The sequence below is a fragment of the Mustela erminea genome, chromosome 1 (assembly GCF_009829155.1).
Source record: "Mustela erminea isolate mMusErm1 chromosome 1, mMusErm1.Pri, whole genome shotgun sequence".
In the NCBI taxonomy this organism is placed as follows: domain Eukaryota; kingdom Metazoa; phylum Chordata; class Mammalia; order Carnivora; family Mustelidae; genus Mustela; species Mustela erminea.
Window position 1 is genome coordinate 216,531,566 of NC_045614.1, and position 22,627 is coordinate 216,554,192.

At 51.6% G+C, this 22,627-nt stretch overlaps 3 long non-coding RNA genes across 4 annotated transcripts; all 3 read right to left on the reverse strand.

Annotated features, from left to right (window-relative positions):
- Nucleotides 1–73: 73 nt before the first annotated feature.
- On the reverse strand, nt 74–21,076 carry LOC116567725. Its single transcript, XR_004276317.1, has 4 exons — nt 21,065–21,076; nt 14,409–14,413; nt 1,737–1,742; nt 74–162 (listed from the first exon to the last, which is right to left on the reverse strand). It is a non-coding gene; the product is annotated as an uncharacterized LOC116567725 (long non-coding RNA).
- On the reverse strand, nt 7,645–9,329 carry LOC116567718. Of its 2 annotated transcripts, none has more exons than XR_004276316.1 (3): nt 9,088–9,329; nt 8,386–8,515; nt 7,645–8,113 (listed from the first exon to the last, which is right to left on the reverse strand). It is a non-coding gene; the product is annotated as an uncharacterized LOC116567718 (long non-coding RNA). The 2 variants fall into 2 exon arrangements; XR_004276314.1 differs by having other exon boundaries at nt 9,033–9,329.
- LOC116567713 lies at nt 15,888–20,630 on the reverse strand. The gene is made up of 4 exons (XR_004276312.1): nt 20,407–20,630; nt 18,258–18,359; nt 16,321–16,463; nt 15,888–16,106 (listed from the first exon to the last, which is right to left on the reverse strand). It is a non-coding gene; the product is annotated as an uncharacterized LOC116567713 (long non-coding RNA).
- Nucleotides 21,077–22,627: the final 1,551 nt, after the last annotated feature.

Here is a 22,627-nt window from a genome sequence, read left to right on the forward strand (position 1 = left end):
ATAAGGAAACACAAAGTCTCCCCTGAAGAATTACTCCTAATGACACTTGTAGAAATAAAAACACCGAGGGGCACCTGCATGGCTCAGTCCATGAGCATCTAACTCTTGGTTTCAGCTCAGGTCATGTTCCCAGGGTCGTGAGAGCGATCCCTGCGTGGGACTCTGCACCCATCGAGGAGTCTGTTTGGGATTCTCTCTCCCTCTCCCTTTGTCCCTACCCCACCCCTTTCGTGTGTGCTTTCCTTATCTCTCTCTAAAGTAAGTAAACTTTTTAAAAAAATAAATAAATGAAGAATAAAAACACGGGTAGAAGACCCAAGCGCTACAGGAAGGTATAAACCGAAGGAGAAAGCCTTGCTCCACACTACCACCTCTGCAACATTTCCCACATCTTCTGCGCCTGAGACAGTGGGGGAAGGTCTGCGGGCTGATAACACCCCAGTTCCCTCCAAAAGCCACGGGGGGCTCCCAAGCCCAACCAGGAGCTCAACCAGGCCCCCACCCTTGGACTATAAGTTTCCCATGGCTGCTGTAACAAATACATCAAAGCATTGGCTTAAAACAACAGAAATGTCCCTATGTTGATAACAGCATTATTTACAATAGCCAAGATACGGAAGCAACCCAAGTGTCCATCAACAGACAAACAGATAAAGAAGACATGCCCTCCCCCCCCCCCCACACACACTCACTGGAATATTACCCAGCCATAAAGAATGATGAGCACAGGCCATTTGCAATATGGATGGACCTAGAGAGTATTACACTAAGTGAAATAAGTCAGACTGAGAAAGACAAATACCATGTGATTTCACTCATATGTAGAATCCAAAAAACAATGCAAAGGAATAAACAAAAAGAATCAGATCTAATCAGAATGGATTAAAAAACAAGACCCATCGATATGCTGTCTACAAGAAACCCATTTTAGACCCAAGACACCTCCAGATTTAAAGTGAAGGGGTGATAAACAACTTACCATGCTAATGGACATCAAAAGAAAGCTGGGGTGGCAATCCTTATATCAGATAAATTAGATTTTAAGCCAAAGACTATAATAAGAGATGAGGAAGGACATTATATCATACTTAAAGTGTCTGTCCAACAAGAAGATCTAATAATTTTAAAAATCTATGCCGCTAACCCTGGGAACAACGAACTATATAAACCAATTAATAACAGAATCAAAGAAACACATTGATAATAATACAATAATAGTAGGGGATTTAACACCCCCCCACTGTAATGGACAGATCTTCCAAGCAAATGATCAACAAGGAAATAAAGGCCTTAAATGACACACTGGACCAGATGGACATCACAGATATATTCAGAACATTCCATCCCAAAGCAACAGAATACACATTCTTCTCTAGTGCACATGGAACATTCTCCAGAATAGATCACATCCTGAGTCACGAATCAGGTCTCAACCAGTACCAAAAGATTGGGATCATTCCCTGCATATTTTCAGACCACAATGCTCTGAAGCTAGAACTCAATCACAAGAAGAAAGTTGGAAAGAATTCAAATACATGGAGGTTAAAGAGCATCCTACTAAAGAATGATTGGGTCAACCAGGGAATCAAAGAAGAATTGAAAAAACTCACGGAAACAAATGGAAATGAAAATACAACTATTCAAAATCTTTGGGACACAAAAAAAGCAGTAATGAGCAGAAAGTATATAGCAATGCAAGCCTTTCCCAAGAACAAAATAGGTCTCAAGTACACAACCTAACCCTACACCTAAAGATGCTGGAGAAAGAACAGCAAAGAAAGCCTTAACCCAGCAGGAGAAGAGAAGTCATAAAGATCAGAGTAGAAACCAATGAAATAGAATCCCAAAGAATAGTAGAATAAATCAATAAAACTAGGAGCTGGCTCTTTGGAAGAATTAATAAGATTGATAAAGTCCTGGCCAGACTTACCAAAAAAAAAAAAAAAAAGAGAGAGAGAGAGAGAGAGAGAAAGAAACTAAATTAATAAAATCATGACTGAAAGAGGAGAGATCACAACCAACACCAAAGAAATACAAACAATTATAAGAACATATTAGGAGCAAATATATGCCAGCAAATTTGACAATCTGGAAGAAATGGATGCATTCCTGGAGACATATAAACTACCAAAACTAAACCAGGAACCTGAACAACCCATAACCAGTAAGAAGACTGAAGCAGTCATCAAAAATCTCCCAACAAACAAGAGCCGAGGCCCAGATGGCTTCCCAGGGGAATTCTACCAAACATTTAAAGAAGAATTAATGCCTATTTTCCTGAAACTATTCCAAAAAATAAAAATGGAAGGAAAACTTCCAAACTCATTTTATGAGGCCAGCATCACCTTCATCCCAAAACCAGACAAAACCCCATCAAAAAGGAGAATTACAGACCAATATCCTTGATGAGCACGGATGCAAAAATTCTCACCAGAAATACTAGCCAATAGGATCCAACAGTACATTAAAAGGATTATTCACCACGACCAAGTGGGATTTATTCCTGGGCTGTAAGGTTGGTTCAACATCCACAAATCAATCAACATGATACAATACATTAATAAAAGAAAGAACAAGAACCATAGGATACTCTCAATAGATGTTGAAAAAGCATTTGACAAAGTACAGCAATCTTTTTTTTTTTATCAAAATTCTTCACAGTGTAGGGATAGAGGTTATATACCTCAATATCATCAAAGCCATCTACGAAAAACCCACAGTGAATAACATTTTCAATGGAGAAAAACTAAAAGCTTTTTACCTAAGGTCAGGAACATGCCAGGGATGTCCACTACCACCACTGCTATTCAACATAGTACTAGAAGTCTTAGCCTCAGCAATCAGACAACAAAAATAAATAAAAGGCATCCGAATCGGCAAAGAAGAAGTCAAACTATCACTCTTTGCAGATGATATGATACTTTATTTGGAAAACCCAAAAAATTCCACTCCAAAACTGCTAGAACTCATACAGGAATTTGGAAAAGTGCCAGGACATAAAATCAATGCACAGAAATCAGTTGCATTTCTATACACCAACAGCAAGACAGAAGAAAGAGAAATTAAAGAGTGGATAACATTTACAATTGCACCCCAAACCATAAGATACCTAGGAATAAACCTAACCAAAGAGGTAAAGAATTTGTACCCAGAAAGCTATAAAGTACTCATGAAAGAAATTGAGAAAGACACAAAGAAATGGGAAAATGTTCCATGCTCATGGATTGGAAGAACAAATATTGTGAAAATATCTACGCTACCTAAAGCAATCTACACATTTAATACAATCCCTATCAAAATATCATCAATTTTTTTTTCAAAGAAATGGAACAAATAATCCTAAAATTTATGTGGAACCAGAAAAGACCCTGACTAGCCAGAGGAATGTTGAAAAAGAAAATGAAAGTTGGTGGCATCACAATTCCAGACTTCAAACTCTAGTACAACGCTGTCATCATCAAAACAGTATGGTACTGGCACAAAAACAGACACACAGATCAATGGAACAGAATAGAGAGTCCAGAAATTGACCTTCAACTTTATGGTCAACTAATCTTCAACTAAGCAGGGAAGAAGGTCCAATGGAAAAAAGACAGTCTCTTCAACAAATGGTGTTGGGAAAATTGGACAGCCACATGCAGAAGAATGAAACTGGACCATTTCCTTACACCACTCACAAAAATATACTCCAAATGGATGAAAGACCTCAATGTGAGATAGGAATCCATCAAAATCCTTGAGGAGAACATAGTCAGCAAACTCTTCGACCTCAGCCGCAGCAATGTCTTCCTAGGAACATCACCAAAGGCAAGGGAAGCAAGGGCAAAAATGAACTTTTGGGACTTCATCAAGATCAAAACTTTTGCACAACAAAGGAAACAGTCATCAAAACCAAAAGACAACCGACATAATGGGAGAAGATATTTGCAAATGACATATCAGATAAAGGGCTAGTGTCCAAAATCTATAAAGAGCTTAGCAAACTCAACACCCAAAGAACAAATAATCCAATGAAGAAATGGGCAGAGGACATGAAGAGACATTTCTGCAAAGAAGACATCCAGATGGCCAACAGACATGAAAAAGTGCTCCATATCACTCGGCATCAGGGAAATACAAATCAAAACCACAAAGAGATACCACTTCACACCAGTCAGAATGGCTAAAATTGACAAGTCAGGGAATGACAGATGCTGGCAAGGATGCTGAGAAAGGGGACCCTCCTACACTGTTGGTGGGAATGCAAGCTGGTGCAACCACTCTGGAAAACAGCATAGAGATTCCTCAAAAAGTTGAAAAAGGAGCTACCCTACGACCCAGGAATTGCACTGCTGAGTATTTACCCTAAAGATACAAATGTAGTGATCCAAAGGGGCACGTGCACCTGAATGTTTATAGCAGTGATTTCCACAATAGCCAAACTATGGAAAGAATCTAGGTGTCCATCCACAGATGAACGGATAAAGATGTGGGATATATACACAATGGAGTACTACGCAGCCATCAAAAGAAATGAAGTCTTGCTATTTGCAATGACGTGGATGGAACTAGAGGGTATTATGTTGAGCGAAATAAGTCAATCAGCCAAAGACAATTATCATATGATCTCCCTGATATGAGGAAGTTGAGAGGCAGAGCAGGGGGTTGTGGGGGGCAGGGAAGGAAAAAATGAAACAAGATGGGATAGGGAAGGAGACCAAGCATAGGAGACCCTTAATCTCATGAAACAAACTAAGGGTTGCTGAGTGGTGGGGGCGTAAGATAGGGCATCTGGGTGATGAGCAGTGGGGAGGGCATGTGCTATGGTGAGTGCCGTGAAGTGTGTAAGCCTGATGATTCACGGACTTGTACCCATGGGGCAAATAATACATTATATGTTAATAATAATAATAATAAAGAATTAGACCTATAAACAGAGAACAAGTGGTACTTGTTGGAGGGGAGAGGCAGGCAGGGGTGGGGGGCATGGGGGGGACAAATGGGTGGGGGGAGCGGAAGTCAGAGAATTCCAGGGAGGGAGGGAGTGAGTCGGGGTGTGAAAGGCACAGCACCAGGAATAGAGCTCATGGTGCTGACACGGCGCGGTGTGGGGACGGATGGTGGCTGTCCTCGAGATGAGCGCACCCTGACATACAGAGATGCTGAATCACGGGGTTATACGGGACGGTCCTTCCTTGCCTGGTCCAGTGTCTGGTCCACCTGCACCCCCCAGGCCTGTGGCCACGTCCCGTCAGGCTCTGCCTCCCCGGTCACGTGGCCACCGCCTCCCCTGTAGTCAGGTCTCCCTCTGTTTCTTTCTTAGATGGACGCATGCGTTGGCCTCTAGGGTCCACCCACAAGATGCAGGATCATCTGCTTGTCTCAAGATTTTTAACTGAATCATCCTTGCACAGAGTCCTTTTCTGGCCACATAAAGTCCCACTCCAGGGGTTAGGATGAAGCTGTCTCTGGTCGCCGTTCTGTGGCTGACCACCAGGACCAAGCCTGAGTCTGGGGGGTGGGACCGAGGGCCCTTGGACTAGCCCAGTGGCACCACATCAATCTGCACATTCAGTTCCTTAAGAAACACATCATGTACGTGATCTAGCGTCTGTCTCCACCACATTCCCAGTGTCTAGGCCCCTGTCAAGTTTCCCTGCTTCTCCAGAGCTAGAATATCTAGGCCCCAATACTCACCAGATACTCCTGGACACTCCAGGCTTTTCTAGGTGTCGGAGCCCACCCTGAGCCCCAGGCCCGTGGCATTTCCCCAGCTCCCAGCACACCTCCCAAACAGCAATTCCTTCCTCCATGCCCTGCCCCCAAACTTCCTACACCCTCGACCCGCTGACCCTTCCTCCTGCTTTGCTCACTTCCAGCACGACTTCGACACCTCCCTAGGACCCCACCCCGCCAACTGCCGGGCTGCTTCCGCCTCTTCCTGTCTCCTGTGCCTGGAAGCTCTCCCAGCCACACACCCGGCCTCTGGGTACCACTTGGGACCCACCCACAGCCTGATGCACGTGGTCCGGGCTGAGCTGGTGTCAGGACCGTGAGCCAGACACGGCACCTGTGAGGATGGCTCGTTGGCCACGGACGCTGTAGAATGTCCATCGTCAGCCTCAGGACAGGTCCCATGCCCACGGACGTGGCCTTCAGCTGATAGCCGGGGATGCCCACGACAGACCTTCAGAGCCCGGAGCGCGGATACCAGGGGTCACTGGCTCTTTGGCTCGTTAATCAGCCGGTAGGCGGTGGAGGGTGGGGTGGTCTGGTCTTGGCTTCAGGGTGCACAGCCACTGTTCCCTGAACTTAGCCCACACCTTGTTGGCGAGCAACCATGACTGTTTCCCCGAAGGGGGAGCCAGATGTGTACGTGATGCTGTCAATAGTGAAAGGGCTTGCGCGTCCGTGGGTACTTCTGCCTGCACAGCATCTCAGGTGCCCAGCCTCATACCCGACCCTAGGACAACATTAGGGTTTTCCCATCCCAGAGGCTCTGTGTGTTGTATTTTCTGTTTGCAAGCTCCTGAATGCCTGTGACAAAGACTCTCTCCTTGTCCAAAGTAGCCAGGCTCCTCTGAGCCCTCTTCCCCACCAGGACTCAAACTTGGACCTGAACAAATGCTAACAGTGCACCTGAGAGCGAAAGGCCACGGAGGGAGGACCCCGGCCCCTCACCGTGCCTCCCTGAGAAAAGCTAAGACTGCCAGAAGAATTCGAGGTCTGTTCCAGCCGGCACCTCAAGATGGGGCCCCTGCATACGCTGGTGAGCAAACCGGTGGGGTTCCCAGGGGCGGCCCTCGATGAGCTCCTCCCTGAGCCTGCGGAGCCCTCTTGCTTCCCTCTCCCTCCTCCTCCTCCTCCCTTGCAGATGCCGGGCCACCTCCACACAGCGAGATGCCGAGATGCCGGGTCACCTCCACACAGCGAGATGCCGGGCCACCTCCACACAGCGAGATGCCGGGCCACCTCCACACAGCGAGATGCCGGGCCACCTCCACACAGCGAGATGCCGGGCCACCTCCACACAGCGAGATGCCGGGCCACCTCCACACAGCGAGATGCCGGGCCACCTCCACACAGCGAGATGCCGGGCCACCTCCACACAGCGAGATGCCGGGCCACCTCCACACAGCGAGATGCCGGGTCACCTCCACACAGCGAGATGCCGGGCCACCTCCACACAGCGAGATGCCGGGCCACCTCCACACAGCGAGATGCCGGGCCACCTCCACACAGCGAGATGCCGGGTCACCTCCACACAGCGAGATGCCGGGCCACCTCCACACAGCGAGATGCCGGGCCACCTCCACACAGCGAGATGCCGGGTCACCTCCACACAGCGTGCCCTTGGGACCCTCCTCTTTGCTGTAGGCCTCATTCCGATTAAACCTGTCCTTCCCGCTTTGACGGGGGTCCAGCACAATTTTGCCTTTTCCGACACCTACTACAGGCAAATGGCCCTGGGCCGGGGCCGTGAACTTCTCGAGGGCAGGGAGCACAGCTCTCTGCTGAATTCCCGGGAATCCCAACACAGTGCCTCCTCCACTGGGGAAGGGAAGGGGGGAGGGGGGAGGGGAAGGGAGGCCAAAGGGGAACTTACAGCTTGTGAAGAACATTATATATTAAAAAAAAAACAATAAGAAGAATGAAAAACTGGCGTGAGATTTAATGCTGGGGTTTCTGACTCGTCTTCGTAGCTCCTGGAACCAGAGCGATTACCAGGACTTACGAGCAGGGCAGCTCCATTCGCTCGCAGAGCCGAAGGCCCCAGGGAGCTCCAGCTCGAGCGCTTTCAAGCCTTCAGCCTGGGGACCAGGTTCCAGAGCCACTGGGCATCCACTGTGTGTGGCCGGGCCACACCGTCATGGCTGGTCGTCACGGGCCTTTGGGAACACACTGCCGCGAGGGTTGACCATACGAGGCAGAGCCCATGGCGGATGCTTTTACCTCTCACTTCAGGGGCTGCTTGAACTTGTGGATTTGACTTTTGGAAAAGGCCAACATATGTACAGACACTGATGAATCAGACAGACAGACGATCAAGCAGTAGGGGCCATCGATAGCCCTGGGCTTGCGTGTGGCTCGTAAGTCGACTTCAAAGTCATTTTACAAAGACAAGCTTCAGGAACTGTCTGGAACATAAAACCCAGAAATCAGTGGGGTGGGGGCATTCACAATAGCCCTCGCACTCTCAGGGGTGGTCATTGTGATAAAAAGAGAAAATACTGTGTTGGCGAGGCTGCGGAGAAATCGCAGGCCTCGTGCCTTGCTGGTGGGAATGCGAAATGGGGCAGGCACTGGGGAAAACCATAGGTCAGTGCTTCAAAAGATGAAATGGTTACCAGTGACCCAGCAAGTCCGTTTCTGGGTGTGTACTTGGAAGCAAAAGCAGGGACTCACCACGCTCATAGCAGCGGTGCTCACGAGAGCCAAAACGCAGAAGCAAACTTGGGTCCGTGGACGGACGAGTGGGTGCGTAAAACGTGGTCTCTTCTGACACCTGCTACAACGTGAATGATCTTGGAGGATACTGTGTTGCATGGAATCAGCAGTCACAGAAGGACAAATACTGTGGGATCCCAGCCCCACGAGGCCCCTAGCAGAGTCCAGTGCAGGGAGACCCAAAGGAAGACAGTGGGAGCCTGGGGCTGGGGGAAGGGCTGGGGAGTCAGCGCTTCATGGGGACACAGGGTCTGTTTTGCAGAATGAACAGAGTCCCGGAGTGGATGACGGGGATGTCTACACAGCAGTGTGAGTATACGTAACACCACTGACCCGTACTTTAAAAAGCTTAAAATAGTAAAGTTTGTGTTATGTGTGTTTTACTACAATAAACAAATTGTCTGTGATTCAATAGGCGAGAAGCCCCCTTCCCACCTCCACCTCCAGCCTCCCAGCGCCCCCCCGCCCAGGTCACCAATGTTCAAGGTTTGTGTGTCTGCCCCAAAGCCACGGGCAGGGGGAGTGGGGGAAGGGAAGGCGGATGGAGGAAGCTGTGGGAGAGGTGGGAACATGCGTGTGATCCCAAATTCCAGACAGGGAAGCACCAAGGGAGCCCACGGGGCCCCTCGAAGGAGCTGCGAGCAGGAGTGCGTCACCCACTGCCTCCAGGGAGGGTCAGATCTGTCCCCTGAAAGAGACCTGGGTCATCAGTTCCTCGGCCTCTCCAATCCTGTTTCTCAGGCTCGGGGCCACCTCCCGGAGCATGGAGGATTCAGGTCCCGCCAAGGGCACCCCTGAGCACCCCCTCCTCACTGACTCTGCAGGAGGGACTTCTGGTGGAGCCCCTGCCCCAAGGAAGGGGACCCACACAGCTGCACCTCTGGGCGCCACAGTCCTGCCAATGTGGCTCTGAACTCCACCACGGAACTTACCGTCTTCAGTGACACGGTCACTGCTCCAAAGCCAGAATCCTTTTAGATCTGGAGTGGGCACCACGGGCTCCCTTGCTGAGCCCACCTGAACCAGCGGACTTCAGCTGCCAGGGCCCCAGCCCCATCAAAGCCATGGATTGATGCTATTTTCAGAAGCAGGAAGGCAGGGTTGCAGCCACAGTGCCAACGGCCTTGTGGTCCTCGTGGGGAGGGACACCACCCAGTCTAGGCAAAGGCAAGGGGAAACCAGTAGGTGAAGGCAGTGGAAAGCCCTGTATTTAATGCTTTGGAGGCAAATTTGCCAAGGAGACCCAAGACAAGCCATCAGCTGCCTTGGCTAACTAGCCTTCTTGGAAGAGACCCTCGGGCCAGCATGACACCCTCATGCTTCCGAGGACTGAACCAGCAGCTCAGGGGGCCTGGGTGTCGCTGCCTGGGACACATGGCTTGAGTGACCGACCTGGGCTCACACCTTCCTCCGGCTGAATGCAGGGACTGCGAGCCTTCCGTCATCCTGTTCTGGGAGAACCAACGGATGCCCTTACTTGGGTCTTCTCACCAGCGACCACTCGAGGTGAAGGATCCTTTCCCAATTTTTGTGCCCACCTCTGAGTGTCTTGGGGATTTACCTGGCAGGTGACCTAGCCAGAGCCTCTGTGCGTCCTTGGGAATCAGTTGGCTGGACGGTTAGAGCTGGGCACGTTTTCCTAGCCTGGCTGGAATCTCTGGGAAAGCTTACTCTACACGTGCCATTAAGAAACCACCGCCCCAGCATGAATTTGGAAAGTGTGTATTTTGCTACCTGAGGTCAGGTATCGTGCACGGCATGTTGGTTCAGAGCAGAGACCTTGGAAGCAGAATGCCTGAGTTCAAATTCTGGCTATGTCCTTGAGCAACTTACCTCTGCGTATCTCAGTGTTCTCATCTGTAAAATGGGGATGATCTAAGCCACTCACCCAACGGCGATCCTGAAGATCACTGAGGCTTACCGTGAGCACCAGGTGGGAGAGGTTCTCAGTTGGAAGCCCACGAGCCTCTCCTATTGTACCTGCCCTGCTCCCTCTACACACTTAGGGGCAGAGGTGTTCAGGATCTTTGGATTTCAAGAAGGAAAAGTGGTGTAGGTACTGGGTAATCCCCCACCACCAGTGGGCCTGGTGCGGTCCTCTAGTAGTATTTCTGCAAGAGAATCTAGAGCCTTCACCCTGAAAGGGATCAGTAAATGGCATAAATGATATTTTTATAGTCATTTCTGGTCAAAAAGGAGCCACATTTCAGGTCAGATTTTGCCATCAAATGAGGTACAGAGAAAGCTTTTCTGTTTATTTTGGATTTCAGATTTAAAGACAAGGGGTTTTCATCTTGCCTTGAAGAATGAAATGCATTCGTGGTCCCCATAATAGGGCCAACCAGTGAGTGGGGGTTGCTGGCGGGACTGGGGGGACGTTGGAGAGCCATATGGAAAAGTTGGGTGGTATCTGACTCTAGCGAGGTAGAGACGTGTGGCCAAGGGTGCCCTGTTGTTAAATGATTTTGTTTCAAATCTTCAGGGGCCCCTGGGTGGCTCTGTCAGATGGGCGTTTGGCTCTTGATTTCACCTCAGGTCATGATCTCAGGGTTGTGGGATCGAGCTCTGCATCGGGCTCCGTGCTGGGCATAGAGCCTGCTTGAGATTCTCTCTCCCTTTCCCTCTGCTCCTCCCCACTCCCACATGTGCTCTCTCTCAAAAAAAAAAAAAAAAAAAAAAGCGGGTGGGGGGGGCGGGAGTCAAGCCAAGAAAGATGTCTAATGACATCGCCTAGACCCCCAGGAACTCCACTTGGGCAAAGCAAACATGGCGGCCACATGCACAAGGCTGATGGTGCCTGCTGATGCCTGCTGGGCCCTCCCGGAAAGTCCCTGCCCTTTCCCTGGTGCGGCCTCACTCACACCGCCTTCTCCCGGGCTGACTAAGCATCTGTGGTGTGTGGCCACACCCAGAGCCCAGAGGATCCCGGGAGCAGAAGACGGCCGGGCCATCCTGGCAAGCCAACTGTCCGTCTTATGGCAGATGTGTCACATTCCTGCAGCAAAGCTAGAGACCGGGATCTCTATTCCCAGAGTCACCGCCTTGACTGCCTGACTCTGACATATGTAGCTGGTGTCTTAAAAAATAACTAACACGCTTCCTTTGGATGGTCCCACCACTCCCATTGCTACTGCGTATTGGATGCCTGGGTTCTCGCGGTGCTTCCGAGCACCTGGTCAACAGCTGTTGCGGAGGTGTCCTGCCGAGGCAGCTTTGGTCAACGCTCTACCCTCTACCATTTCTGCTTTACCTCTTTTATTCCTTTCCACTACTTGCAGTGAACTCTCTCTGGGATAGTTATAAGAGGGTAGGCTCCTAATGGACAGGTGGTGATTGTTGCCACAGCCCAGATATTTTAAATGCAAGCGAGCCATCGGATTGTCCCGGGGACCCGGTCATTCCACACAGCTCCCACCTACCCGTTTCCTTTCCTCTCTGTGTTCTTCCACGCTGCCTCACGCTGCACCCCATGGAGGACATTGGGGGGGGGGGGTCCTGTCTCCACTCGGTTTCCTGGCCAGAGATGTGCTCCAAGCCAGGTTGGAAGGCGGTGTCCCCTTACTTCTGTGTTAGAGTGTGAACAGACAGATGCTGAACCATGGCAGCATCTGTGTCCACCGAGAACACGTATTTCTTAAAAAGCTTGAAGCAATTGCTCTCCATGGCCCACAAGGATGCTTCTTGGAGACATACCTCCAGCCTGCAGCAGCCTCAGGACAGCCCTGCCCCAGGTGTATGTAGGATGTCAGGTCTCAGGAGAAGACCACCAGGAGAAGACACCACCACCAGGTGCCAGCAAACATCCTCCTCCGGAGCCAGGTTGGACGTGCAGAAAGCCAGAGACCTGGAGGACGCTGCTTCACCCCCACAGAGGTGCCCACCCTCCATGGGTTCTGACCCACACTGGGACATTGGCCACTGCAGGTGGAAAACAAAGAGAGATGTGTGCTTTCTGATGCCCAGGGCTGACACATGTGTGCTTGGATTCGGTTCTAGGAAGAAGTTTGTTCCGCCAACCTGGCTCGGGTGCTATCTTTCATTAGATGATGTAGACATGAAACTCTTCTGGCCGAAATTCCCACTTCTGAAGAGCTACTCCTGAGACCCACAGAGCAAGCAAATGCCGTGGCCCATGGGTGGCCCTTTCATCCCTCAGTTATACCCCAAAGGCAGTCCTGTTACTTTCCCCTGTGGGTGTAGTAGAGAGAATAATGACCCCCCCAAACGTCCATGTCCTTATCCTCACACCCTGAATATGTTTCCTTACATGGCAACAGGGACATTACAGACTGGATGAAATTAAAGACTTTAGATGGGGAAGTTTTCCTGGATTATCCAGGTGGACCCAGCATCATCTCCAGGCTCCTTATAGGAGGGAGGGAGGCAGAAGGGTCAAGTTAGAGGAAGAGGCAAGTTAGCAACATTCACAATGGTCAGAGAGGTGCAGCCAGGAGCTTGTGGATGCTGGGAGAGGCGAGACTTCTCCCAGAGCCTCTGGAAGGAGCCAGCCCTGCCAGCACCTTGATGTGGCCCCTTTCCCACTCATTTCAGACCTCTGGGACTGTAAGAGAATACTCCTGTGCTGTTTTAAGCTACTAGATGTGTGGTATTTGTTACAGCCGCCACAGGAAACAAATATGGTGGTCACGCCCTGCTAGAGGTCACGTTTCATCTGAAGGCAAGACCGTGGATCCTCTCCACTTGGGTTTGAAACCGTCTTTCCCCTTGGCTATGAAGTTGTAGACATCGTAATCGGACCCCTCACACCTGGGGAACCCCCTGGACTGGGCCCAATCATCCCAGTATCTGCTCCATGGCTTCTGGCAGGTTAAAAATTCAGGTAACTGTGGGGTGCCCCTTGTCTCTCCAAGTGGGAGTTTGTTAAAGCAAAAGAGGTGGGGTCCATGGGAACCCTTCAAACCCGGCTTATTCTGAACCCCTTATTCTTGGAGATACCTTGCCCCCATCTCTAGAGAGCGGAGGTAACCAGTCTGGACATCAACAAGAACCTCAGACCCAGGGGCATCTGGGTGTCTCAGTTGGGAAAGCATCTGACTCTTGGATTAGGCTCAGGTTGTGGTCTGACGGCTTGTGGGATCAAGCCCTGTGTTGGGCTCCACGCTCAGACTGGAGTCTGCTTGGATCATCTCCCTGTGCCCCTCCACCTCACACTTTCTCTAAAATAAATAAATAAATCTTGAGAAAGAAAAAAGAATTTCCCACCCATATGTCATTTCACAGGGTGATTTTCCATCACTCTACACACACCAGCTCGCTGCAGGGCAGGAAGGCAAAGATCATTCCTGCTTTCCTGGGAGGCGAGGCTGAGATCCAGAAAAGTTCTGCTTCCAGCCAGACCAGGGGCCCAGGCCTGAGGTCTAAGCCAACAACAGGAGGCTCCCTTGTCCCCAGGGACCCTCCCCCTTGAGCCCTCCTGGCACGTGCAAGGCAGAAGTGAGGCTCTGCTCAGGGGTCTTCGCCTTTCCAAGAACCCTAACCTGCTTCCTACCTCATCCTGTCCCCCCAGCAAGAGCTGGCAGCCTCTCACCTTCTGCTGATGTGGGCAGATAAGCATTCCGATCTGCACTTCCCGCGCCCACCAGGCCTTTGGATGCTGCTTTGGAAATGCCTTTCCCAGGCTCAGCCCTAGCCTGGAGCCATGGGCTGGCCCAGGTCGGATGGCAGGTGAGGGGCTCCCCTGGACCCGGGAGCAGTGCATGTGTGCGGCCCTCCTGAGGCTGGGCCAAGCCTTCGCCTGCCCTCTCCTTCAAGTCCACGCAGATCAGGAGGCAGGCACTCATCCTAGGCCTGTTTTAGCAAGAAGGGGAGTATCTGGCAAAGGTTATTGACTGGCACAGCTAGGATTTGAATCCAGCTCTGAATCCAGAGTCCAAGTGTGTAAAAGCTACCCTGTACCTTCCTGCCAATTGCTAGAATCTCTCAACCCCCAGAGGTAGCGTTTTCTTGCCCTCACTCCTCACTCTGTCTTTGTTGAGTAGTCGCTGGTGGAAAGAGCATTTCCAAGAACATACACATCTGCCAAACCTTCTCCGGCTTGTCCAACGGCTCCAGGAGGTGGACAGGTGCCTTTGGGAAGGCTCCTTGCCTAGCAGTTACTGTCAGAGCCCGACATGGGTGAAGCGATTATTATCCCCATCGTGGGAATGATGATGACACCCAAATGAGAACACAAAAAGTCTGCATGTTTAGGTCTTGCGCTATGAGGGGCGTCAGTCACCATCATGTGCGTTCAGCAGAGACTCAAAGGCAGGCAGGGGACCTGGAACGCTTCATGGGGGAAAGCAAGGAGAGCTTTATTGTGCCCTGGGTGGGGGCTGTCACCACGGGAAGCGGGGGCAGGCTCCCAGAAGTGGGGCATCCTTTGTGTTTTGTTAGGGGAGCATATTTGACTTTCTCCAGTTGGCCCTAAATTAGAAGCGAGGACCCAAGTTAGGGAAGCTGGCACTCACTGACCGGGTTCTGACCATTCTGGGCTGATGGTACAGAAGTTGTGGTTCATTCTCTTGCTGTGTATGTTGGGGCCATTGCCTGTGTAGGGGAGGAAAAACTTTTTCCCTACCCTCTCAGGTTCTTGTATATTAAAGCCATCAATGGGAGGGATTTTCCTATGCGTGTGGGATCCAACACAACAGTAGCGGACTCCTGAAATGCTTATGGTCAAAAATGGACACCGCTAACTTTGGAGGAATAGGGGAAGGGAAGAAACAGCTTCGAGGGGCTTTTTTTTCCATGGGGAAAACAAATAGGTTTCTTTAGGAATGACAAAGGAGTTTTTAGGAGAACAGGCAAGAGAGAATTTGCGATAATGTTTGCTTTAACAGGTATGAATGGTCTTTCTGTCTTCTTCAGGGCTGTATGTCCCCAGGGAGGGGATATATGACAGCCTCATTTCTCAGAAGTTGCTGCTTTTCGTCAACTAAGGGAAGCTCCAAAGAGGCTTTGTTCTGCCTCTGTTGAATCTCAAATGTCTTAACTTAGAATAATCGTTATGCCAACTTGAGGGGGGGTTCCTGAATGGGTCCCCACATCTGTTTGTCATACAAGCTCTCACCATTTCCAGGATAAAGAAATTGAGGCCTTTTGCAAGCGCTCCTTAGTGGGAGGCGGGGCTATTCAAGGTGGGGAGAAGTTGGGGGGCGGATTTTGTAAATATGATGTCACAGAAGAAAGTCCTACCCACCCACCCACAGGAATCGTCCCCGATGCTGGGAAAGCATGACACGGTTCCTAATTTTGAGTTGTTCACACTCTGGTGAGAGGAGACAGAATCATAAAGAATTAATTTTTTAAAAGATTTTATTTATTTATTTGACAAACAGAGATCACAAGTAGGCAGAGAGGCAGGCAGAGAGAGAGGGGGAAGCAGGCTCCTGGCCGAGCAGAGAGCCCAAGGCGGGGCTCCATCCCAGGATGCTGGAATCATGACCTGAGCCGAAGGCAGAGGCTTTAACCCACTGAGCCACCCAGGTGCCCTCAGAATCATAAAGAATTATTGACGTTACATTAAAAACTCCAGTTATTCCTTTTGTAAAATATCCGCCTATCCATCTATGCTTAGAACAGAATGTTGCGGTGATAAACACTTTCACCGCGTGCGAGATGAGAGAACGTCGTTTCCTCCCGTTTATTACCTGCTGGAGTTTCCCGATTGTCTGTACCTGCAGAATTTATTGGGGGGGTGGTGGTGGCAGATTTAAAAAACCCTGTTTCCTTATCGCTGAAAAGGCTGGTTGGTTCCCAGGCCCTTCCGCGGCTTTCCTAACTGATTCTTCCTGCCCACCGCCCGCCACTGCCCTGGGCGGCCGGGCCCCTGCAGGGCCACTTCACAAACCCAGGACGCCAGGCTCTCTCAGGCCTCTGGTCCTCGCTCACCTTGAATTCTGTCTGGAGCATTTTCCACCTTTGCTTGGGAATTTCCCCCTTTACTCCCCCAAACCCAGTTTAAACGTCTTCACTTCTGAATCTCACAGCGCCATCCGTCTGCTCCCACGATTCTGCGAGCTCTTCCCGTGTCCCTCAAAAAAAAAAAAAATGCTTTAAGAAGGATGTGCAATATCCCACCCCCCCAGAGGCACCATGATTTGTTCTCTCAGGTCGTGGTAGGTAGTTGCGTTGTTTCCAAATTTTGTATGTAAGTGATGCTGTGATATACCTTCTGGATTCGCAAGCTTTGATCACGTCTCTGCTTTTTTACAATAGATTTCTAGAGTCCCCGGGTCATAGAGGAAGAACATTTTTTAAAGGATTTATTTAGGGGCACCTGGGTGGCTCAGTGGGTTAAAGCCTCTGACTTTGGCTCATGTTATGACCTCAGGGTCCTGGGATCGAGCCCCGCATCGGGCTCTCTGCTTCCCTCTCTCTCTCTGCCTGCCTCTCTGCCTACTTGTGATCTCTGTCTGTCAAATAAATAAATATATATATAATTTGGTTATTTATTTATTTATTTAGAGCGACTGCAAATGCACAAGCAGGGAGGGGGTGAGGGCAGAGGGGGAGGGACAGAGGGAGCGGGAGACCGAGACCCTCAAGTCAGCTCCACACCCGGGGCAGAGCTGGGTGCAGGGCATATCTCCTGGTCCTGAGATCATGACCTGAGCTGAAACCACGAGTCCGCCACTTAACCAACTGCGCCATGCAGGCGTCCCCGAGGAAGGACACTTGTTAAGGCTCTTCCTACACATCTCAGAATTGCTTTCCAAACAGATCGTGCAACTTCTTCTCAGGCCCCGGTGTGTAGGTGTACATGTCCCACCCCGAGTGGACGCCGTCATTTCAAAACCATATGTTGGTCTCATCGCGGAAGATGCCACTTCAGTGGTTTGATTTGCGTTTGACTCTTCGTGAGATTATATCTTTAAAAATTGGCTTACTTTAAAAATTCAATTATATAGCATAGTGGTTCCAGGCTTCAGAGTCCAAGAGGGGCTCAGCTCTTGGCTCTGCTGATTAGAACCGGGGGACCTGGGGGAAATTCTGGCCTCCTTGTGCATTAACAAACCAGGGGTCAGGCGGGCCCACTTCATGGAGCCCTTGTGAGGACCGAATCAACACGTACATGCAAAACACTCGGCTCGGTGTCTGGGCCCAGGGTCCTCCAGAACCATGACCTGTGTGATCAGCATTTTCGGAATTCTGAGACTTTAGTGTTTTATGTGCAAATTGTATGCTTTTTGACTGTGGGTTTTTGTTTGTTTGTTTGTTTGTTTGTTTGTTTTTGGTGGAGTGTGTTTTTCATACTCATTGGTAAGAGTTCTGCTGTATATCAAGGAGTTCAACCCTTTTCTTGTCATATTTATGCTGATATATTTGCAAAATTTTCCACTTATTTTGGTCTTGTATCATTTCTACCCCCACGACATTTTCCTTCTATGTAGACAAACATACTCATGTCTTTGTTGAGGATTCCTTCCATGAATTCTATGCCAATAATTCCTTCCCGGAACCGAGAGCCATGAAATAGTTTCTCTCCCTTTTTGGAGGGAAATCCCTGTGATTCTTTGTGTCCTCTCTTACACCCCCAGGCAGACTATTTTGGTCTCAGTTACTGGAGAGGATCACACCGGACCCTTTCACAGAACCTTTTGGGGAATAATTTTTTATGGACCTAAAAGCAGAAGGCGATGTGATTAGCTATGTTTTCAACAGCTTGCTGGCTCCTGTGCCGCAGGAGAGACCACAGCGATCTTAAACATAGCCAACTGGTACTCAGTCCTTCCTGTGGGCCGGGCTCTGCTCTGGGCCTTTGCACACCCTAAATCCCTCAAGCTCATGACTACCCAGAGACATGAGCTGGAGTTTAAGGAACTTACCCACAGTCAGAGCCAGGAATGGAGTCCAGAAGAAGGAGTGATAGACCCAAGGAGATGCCTTTTTCCAAAGTGATGGTCTCGATGAAAAGCAGTGCAGTCAACCTAGACAGTAGCATAAGGAGGAGAGGTCAGGGCAGATGAGCAGATCTGGGACCTGACGACACCTGACGACCCGCTGCCTGTTGGGGCACCGTTAGGAGGAGGGAAGTTGAGAATCCCATCCAAGTGTGCAAGACCCTCGAAGACGGCACGTACCACAAATGCCCCCTTCCTGCGTCCCCACGGTTCTGGCACACTCGGCTGCCCAGCACTGAGACCAGCAGTCTTCACCTTCCCAAACGGCCCAGACGCAGCAGGCACTGGTGGGAGTGGGAAGGCTCTTCTTTCTCTCTCACCCAGATCCCTCACACCTTTGTCCCCCACCCCGTCACCCTCTGCTTGCACAATGCCTGGCTCTGGCCTTGGGATCCCGCACAGGGAGTGTCTGCGTGGCACAGCTGGTCGTGCCTGACCTCCTGGTCACTTCCACATTAGCTCGTGTTCCCCACACTAGAGGCCACTGGCCGGGCCCCTTCCGAGGATGGCCTGGGTCCCTGTGGTTGACCAGCTGCCCAAGCCAGACTGGCCGTGACCATATCCATCGTGAATGGATGTGACGTGCCCGCCGTCGGTGCCCCTTGACCCTCTGAGCAGAATAATGAGGCCCATTGCTCTGCGATGTGCAAAGGCTGGGCTGAGTGCAGAGCTCTAGGACTTGCGCCGCGGTGAGCACGGCCACATTCCCCTTCGGAGTCCCAATAGCAGGAGCTCAGAATCCAAAAGCAAATTAGAAATCACCCATATCTCACCTTCTCCCAACAGCTCGCGTAGTGACTTTGGCGTCAGCCGCAGTGACTTTGGGGAGCCCCTCTCTGCTCGGACGAACAAGCTTCTCCATCCTGTTCTTCCTCCTCTCTGTGTTGGGCCACAGAAGCTCGCGGCTCCGGGGATCGGGGAAGGGCCACCGAGGCTGTGCACCTGCAGGGCTGGGTGGGCGCCGGGCCTCTAGCACACACTCGAGAAACACTCGCTTCCTAGAGCAGTTTGCCGCCTCCTCCGGGGACAGCCTGGAGGACAGGACCCCGTGCAGACTGGGGTCAGCAAGGAGCCCCACCAGCCGGCCCCGGTCTCTGCCGGCAGCTTGTCCTTGCGTGTTCAGGTGTCGTCTGCACCAAAGATCTTAACGCCAGTTGACTTGCTACAGCAGGGGCCTGAGCAGAAAGTCTGCGGTCACAGTATGTTCGCACCGTCTAAGTGTGGCCGTCCTGTGACATGAAGATCGTGCTCTCGGCCCTGGGCAGCGGTTCCTTTTCTGGCTCCTCATCCCGGCAACCTCACCGCGTCCCCGAGCCGGCAGAGAAGCTGCCAGAAGGTTCCTCTGCCCCAGACGGTGGGCCTCCCTGACCTGCCTCCTCTGCTGCCCTGGAGCCCGGGGCCTGTCCTGTTAGCCTGTCTTAGCGGATTGTGTACCAACGATCGCTCTCAAACCTCAGGCATGTCACTCCTCTTGCATTTCCTGCTCAGGGAGACACCTGTGTTCCGTGACATCAGTTTGCTCATCTGTCAACAAAGCCGTGTGTCTCTGCTCCTCCGCCTTCCTCCCTCCCTGCCCCGAGCGCCACCCGGCCTGGCTGCCTGGGTGCTGGGAGCGTGGCCTGCCCTGGGGAGAACCGCAGGAAATGAACCGGGGCCCTGCGATGAAAACCAGGTCAGCACATTTGTGAGCTTGCGTCAGTCCCCGCGCAGCCAAGACGGAAGGCCGTGGAGATTCGTGGGGGGCTCCTCGCCTGTTGGGTCTGACGTCGAAAGCCCTGTGTCCCTGGGAGGCCGTCTCTAGGGACGGAGTCGGGGGGGTCCCCCTCGAGTCGGAGCGTCTTTCTCCAGATTTTCAGCTGCCGCTCATCAGAGCAGAGTCCCCTCCCCCCCCCCCACCCCTGCCCCGTTCCTGTCCCCTGCCCCGCCCTCGGCTCCGGAAGCACCATGGCTAGACAGCATGGCAGGAGAGATGCTCTGCCTTCCCTCCTTCTCCAGAAAGTCAGAGATGCAGTGACTCTCCCGTCCTCTTCTCGACGCACCCATCCCCCGCGTCAGAGCAGCCCCCACCGCGTACCCTCCTGGGACCCAGTCCCGGCAACGTCGCACGGCAGCAGCGAGCCTCAGCGAGGGCCTCCGAGCCTCCGTCAGTGAGCTGGGGTCCGTGCGCGCCCAGGGCCGTGTCACAGAGTGGAGGGACGTTTTGCCAACTCCGCAGACGCGGGCTGCGGCACGGGGAAGCGCCAGGTCCCCGAGCACATTGCACCAACAGGACCTGCCATTTCAGCACCTTTGGCCGGCCCCTGGGTGATGCCCAGGAAGGTGTGGGGACTCGTTGGGCTGGTCCCCAGGAAGCTGACCGTGTTTGCCTTGGATCGCTGGGCTGGTCCGCAGCCTGCTGGCGCCACACCCCATGTGTCAGCCTCCGGGAGGCACGCCGGACTTTTCTACCATGCTTCCTGTTTTCACTACCAAGTGGTGCTGGGCCACGGCGGTGGCCGGAGAAGACCCCCCCGCCCAAGAACCTGCCTTGTGGGAAGGTACCTTCAATGTGCCCCAGGGGTCTTGTGCCATCCCTCTAGCACCGTCTCCCCATGCTCTGTGTGTTATATCATTTCCTTCTCCCCAAACCCCACTGATGGGGTCAGAACTCATTCAGCAAATATTTGCTGAGTACCCGCTCCCTGCAAAGGGCTGCTGGATGCACCGGGGACACATCAGGGAGCAGAGCACACGGAAGTCCCGTGCCTGTGAACCTCACATCCCAGCTAGGGAGACAGACCGCCCAGAAAACAGGAGACATGCATAGAGAATGGGCTAGAAGGAGCTCAGTGTGGCTGTGTTGAGCAGAGACATGATGGGGGTAGACAGCAAGCCCGGGGGAGGGGGCGTTATCCCCACTTTACAGATGAGGAAATCGAGGCACAGATGGATGGAATAGCTTGGTCAAGGTCTTGAGGCTCACAATGCAGCAAAGGCTGACCTTGAGCTCTGAAATCGGAGACTGTTCTCTAAATGGGCCATCTCAAGCCTTTTCCCATAAAGGGCTAGGGCGTAAATATTTTAGGGTTTGTAGGGAGCATAGGGACTCTGCTGTCTAGTCTTCCTCTTCTTTTTTTTTTTTTTGTTACACTCCTGAAAGTGTGTAAAAATCGTTCTTACCTCTCTGTGGCACAAACACAGGGGCCTGGGGATGGCTCTTGGACCCCAGCTCTGAGCCACGAGCCTTGGGCATTTTCCCAATAAGCTCAATGTTCTCAAAGCCCCGCACAACCCCGGCGGATGGACGCGCTCTCATTTCAGACAAGAAAATCAAGGCTCGGAAAAGTGAGATCGTTTGGCCGTGATCGAAGAGCCAGAATCATGCCCTTCTGTAAGGCTGACGAGATTCAGGCACGTTTTTCCTTCTGCCCTAAGCGTCTCACTTTGGACAGTGGTTTAAACCCCTGCTCTAAAAGGCAACATTCACGACTCCAGAAACAATTAAACGTAGATTGCTATATGGTCGGTAATCCAACCCGGGCATAAAGCCGAAAGAATCGGAAGCAGGGTCTCCCAGAGCTGTCCGCACACCCACGTCCAGAGCAGCGTCGTTCGCAAGACCTGGAGAAAGGAAGGAACCGAGTGTCCCTCGAGGGATGCAAAACCTAGAACCTTCGGGCCAGGGAGTCGCCCTCAGCCTTAGAAACGAAGGACATTCTGACACCTGCCGCAGCAAGGGCGAACCTCGAGGAGGTCACGCTGGGTGACGCCAGCCAGACACAAAGGGACCCATAGTGTGTGATTCCCCTAACATGAGGTAACTAGAGGAGTCGGATCTGCAGAGACAGAAGGTAGGACAGGGTGACGGGCGTGGCGGGAGGGCGTGGGGAGTTCGTGTTTAAAGGGGCCACGATGACTGGAGGACCCGGAAGATAAGGGACTTGGGACACAGACACACAGGGAGGAGGACCGTGTAAGAGTCACCGAAGAGCAGGCCACGTGAAGATGGAGGCAGGGAGTGCGGTGAGCCGTCGACAAGCCGAGGACCGCCAAGGATGGCCGGCAGCCACCAAAAGCTAGTAGAGAAGCACAGAAGCATCCTCCCCCAGAGACTTAAAAAGGAGTAGGGCCCCGCCAGCCCCCAGATTGCAGACTCCCAGCCTCCAGACAGTGAAATATTACATTTCTGTTGTTTAAGCCACTAAATTTATATGATTTGTTAGGACAGCCCCACGAACTCCTGCAGAAGGTAAACAGCTCAGCTTGGATTTCTCAGCGTGGGACCCACAGTCAGACGTGGTCTTGTAGTCTGAGCA